General features: G+C 33.2%; 1 protein-coding gene across 1 annotated transcript in view; it reads left to right on the top strand.

The window, feature by feature from the left end:
• ADGRV1 (adhesion G protein-coupled receptor V1) overlaps nt 1-4893 on the top strand; it is a 494515-nt gene that overhangs the window by 329088 nt on the left and 160534 nt on the right. The window lies entirely within an intron of this gene.

Below are 4893 nucleotides of genomic sequence, written 5' to 3' on the forward strand. Positions count from 1 at the left end.
AAAGGAAACTAGCTATGTAATATACACATACCCACTGAGATACCATATATAGTAATTTTGTCTTTTTATTGAGATTTGGTGAGTTTATCTCATACTGATTACTTTATTGTATTATAACCTGTTTTGTCCACATAAAATTCTAAAAGCCTAATTGTCTAGAAAGGAATAATCATGTCTATTCAAAATTATGACCTTTTACTACCCCTGGCATTAATTTAAATCAATACAAAGAAACCATGAGACAAGCCCTGGTGGCCAGCGTCCCATTCCTTTCGTGAGCTCCCCGGTGAGATAGGACTTACTTGGCGGCGGTTTTAGCGTTGCATGTGTATCTACCCAGGCTTGATAAATGGGACCTGATGAAAGTGATGTTAATTTGAAGAAACTCTCTCAATGTTTATAAAAGGATTTTTGAAGAGAAATAAACTATTATGCAAGAATGTCCAAATTAACTGACTCAAGTTATTTGCCTTCCGAGGCTTTTTGCAAAAAGTTCTTTACGATTAGCTCAGTCATAGTAAGTGGAATGTAAAATGTATTAACCTCTATCTGTTTTTAATATTAGAGGATTATTAGACCAAAATGACTAACATTTTAAGCATTATAAATCATTTTCTCCTTCATAAACATAGAATATTATTCCTAAGTCATCCTCATGTGAATTTATTCCAGTTTTTCAAGAATTCTATATTTTTCTATATCACTTTAATCTCAATGTAGGAATATAAATTACTACATTATTAATGTAAGATACTTATGTAAAATATTCTATGCCTATGTCATTTAAAAACATGCTTTTTCTCTAGAGGTAATGCTAGGATTTGTGGCTGTGAAGTAACAGCTCATCTGTTGTGCAGTTAGTTACTTCATAATACTAAAGAGTTTCTTTGTAAAGAAGAATTTTCTCTAAATAGATCTTTAATTCATTAGTATATACAAGATGTTATTTTTTAAACATTTTTGTAAAATTTGGCAACTGAGATTATATTAATTTCATAAAAACATTTAGGAAGTGATCTCTTTGTCAATTAACTGAAAGTTTGCAATATCGGTGTTCTTTCTTAATATTTGGGAAGACTTCATATGAAAAGCCAGTTAGACCTCAGGTATTCTTTACAAGAAGACTTTTAATTGAACTTTATTTAAAACATATAAAATTATTCATATTTTCTATATCTAGTTCTTTCTGAGCCTATTTGATAAACTTTCTTTTTTCTATGAATGTTTCCATTTCCTCTAACTATTCAAATTTTCAATGTTTTTAAGATTTGTAATGATTAATCTTTTTTTCATTCTTGATAGTGATAATTTCTATCTTCTCTCACTCTTTTTCTCTCTTGATCAATCCCGCTGGAGGTTTATCAATATTATTGTTCCTTCCCAAATTAAACTTTGACTTCTCAATATTCTCTGTTGCACATTTGTTTTTAAAATTCGCTTCAATTTCTACAATTTCTATGCTCATCTTTTAAAATTTTATTATTTTTACTGTCTGGGTTTTATCTTTTGTCTTAATTTGTGCAAGGCACTATACATTTATTTTATTTATTTTAAAAAAATTTTCCCAGCTTATTGAGATATACTTAACATATATCATTGTGTAAATTTAAAGTGTACACTGTGATTATTTGATGTGTTCAGGGATTACCACAATGGGATTAGCTAACATCTCCACCATCACCTATAACTTTTTTTGTGTGTATGGTAAGAATATTTAAGATTTACTCTCTTAGCTACTGTTGTTAACTAAAGTCCTCATGCTGTACATTGAATTCCCAAAACTTATTCATCTTATAACTCAATATTTGTACTCTTTGGTTGCCAGCCCCTGGCAGCCACCATTCTAATCTTTGTTTCTATGAATTCGACTTTTTAGATTCCTCATATAAGTGAGATCATACAATATAGTCATTCATTGTATAATGATGTTTTGGTGAATGATGGACCACATATACAGAAGATTATAATGGAGCTGAATTTCCTATAAGAAATGAAAGTAAATGTGGTTAAGGAGGACCTTTTTTCCTTTGGCAAGAGCAATATTTGTGGGGCTTGGCAATAGATTCCCAGCACCTCCGTTTTGAGTACACAGATTACATCCCAATCAGTCAGCCACTGACCTATTTCAGCACAGAGGAGTCTGTCCTCCCAGTACTACGTATTCAGAGAGTACAACAGCCCTCCCAGATCTAGCACGATGGTCTTCAGAGTGCATTGCTATAAATTCATTATTGTGGACCTAAGATCCTGTACAGGGACACAGGTTCACAGAAGCTATCTTAACAAGTATTAAGTGCCACTGCCACTTTAATAAAAGCTTTCTGTGGTAGTGTGGAGACAGCTTGTCCCTCTACTTAGGAAATATCTTCAGGTGGTATTGATGTAAAGCATAAATCTAAGTTTTATTTCTTCTATGAATTCAGTGCCCGAGAGAGCTCTCTGTGCCTTATGGGGTCAATGGAACCAAAAACAAATTTGCTAAGTCAAAATATTGAGTCCTCAGATCTTCTCTTTGTTAAACACCCTCTTTTTGTGTGTGAATACTGTAAAAGTTCCTTAATCTGACCACTGCTCCAACACGCAATAGCGAGAACCAAATTGCCATGACGATCCCTATATTCTTTTATCTCTGCATCTTAATTTCTCATTCCTATAGTCCACCTTTCATTCCCTCCTGACAGTCACTATTTTGGTGATCTGTGCCATACCTAGCCTGTTTTTCCTCAATATTTCCAAATAATCTGGCCCAATCCCTGTTTATGGAGCAACATTGATAACTTCGATGTTCTATTTCTGACACTGTCAGAAGGAAGCAGGGGTAGAGCTTGTGAGACAGTGTTTATGAAAGTGTACAGTAGTGTACAGTAATGTCCTAGGCCTTCACAGTCACTCACCACTCACTCGTTGAGCCACCCAGAGCAATTTCCAGTCCTACAAGCCCACAGTAAGTGCCCAGTAAAAGGCATAATTTTTTATATTTTATATCATATTTTTACTATAACTTTTCTATGTTTAGATATACAAATCTTTACCATGAATACTGCCTGCAGTATTCAGTACAAACATACTGTACAGATTTGCAGCCTAGGAGCGATGTGCTATATCATATAGCCTAAGTGTGTATTAGGCTTCACTATCTAGGTCTGTGTAAATGCATTCATTCTATGATGTTTGTACAGTGATGAGATTGCCTAACAACACATTTCTCAGAACATATCCCCTTTGTTAAGCAACGCATGACTGTATTTGTCATTTTCTTGTCTCACTTATTTCACTCAGCTTAATGCCCTCTATCCATGTTGTTGCAAATGGCAGGATCGCCTTCTTTTTCATGGCTGAGTATATTCTAGTGTACCTTTATTCATTCATTCATAAACAGACACTTAGGTTGTTTCCATTTCTTGGCTGTTGTGAATAATGATGCAATGATGATGCGAGTGCAAATAACTCTTTGAGCTCCTGATTTCATTTCCTTTGGTTACATACCCAAAGGTGGGATTGCTGGATCATATGGCAATTCTGTTTTTAATTTTTTGAGGAACTTCCATACTGTTTTCCATATTGGCTGCACCAGTTTACATTCTCACCAATCTATGAGCTTTATTATTTCCATCTTCCTGCTAATTTTGGCTTAGTTTGTTCTTTCTCTAGTTTCTTGAGGTGTAAATTTGGATTGTTTTGTATTTTTCTTTTTTCTTAACTGTAGGCATTTATCACTATAAACTTCATCTTATAACTGCTTTTGCTGCATCCCATAAGGTTTAGTATGTTATGTTTCCATTTTTGTTTGTTTCAAGACATTTTTTATTTTCTTTTTGATTTATTCTTTGACCCATTGGTTATTCAGGAGTGTGCTATTTTTCACATATTTGAATTTTCTAGTTTTCTTCCTGTTATTGCTACTTGGTATGATTTCAGTCTTCTTAAATTTGTTAAGACTTGTTTTGTGACCTATCCTGGAAAGTGTTCTGGGTGTACTTGAAAACAATGTGCATTCTGCAGCTGTTGGGTGACATGTTCTCTATATGTCTGTTAGGTCAGTTTGGTCTAAAGTATAGTTCAAGTCCAAAATTTCCTTGTTAATTTTCAACTAGATGATCTAGTTGAAGTCTCAGACTATTATTGTTTCTTTGCCTGTTTGAGCTTTCACATTATTATTTGTTTAATATATTTGAACTCTCCAGTGTTGGATACATAGATATTTATTATTGTTCTCTTTTTTATTGTGTGATTTTTTTTTTGGTGTTTTTTTTTTTATTGAAATGTAATAGACAATTAGTTACTCATATTTACAGTGTACAATTCAATGAGTTTTTTTTTTCCAATTATAATCGGCATATAATAATACATTAGTTTCAATTGTATGGCATAGTGATTAGAGATCGATATAATTCACAAAGTGATTCCCCTAAATAAATCTTCTACCCCTCTGCCCCCTTACATATTTATTACAATATTATTGACTGTATTCTTTATCCTATACTTTATATCTCCATGACTATTTTGTAAGTATCCATTTGTACTTCTTAATCCCTTTGGCCTTTTTCACCCACCTCCTCAACCCTCTCCCATCTAGAAACCTCAAAATATTCTCTGTATCTATGAGTTTGTTTCCATTTTCATTGTTGTTTATTTCATTCTTTAGATTCTACATGTACATGTTATGTTGTGTTATATCCTCTTGATGAATTGATCTTTTATCATTATGTAATGGCCTTCTTTATCTCTTGTTACACCTTTTGTGTTAAAGTCTATTTTATCTAATATAATTATAGCTACCCCTCCTCACTTTTGGCTTGCACTCAATGGAATATATTTTTTGCCTGTGTGTTTCCTTGAAGCTACTTGAAGTGGCTCTCTTGTAGGCAGAGTATAGTTGGGTCTTGGTTTTTT

Source organism: Pteropus vampyrus, unplaced genomic scaffold (assembly GCF_000151845.1).
Source record: "Pteropus vampyrus isolate Shadow unplaced genomic scaffold, Pvam_2.0 Scaffold11, whole genome shotgun sequence".
NCBI lineage: Eukaryota > Metazoa > Chordata > Mammalia > Chiroptera > Pteropodidae > Pteropus > Pteropus vampyrus.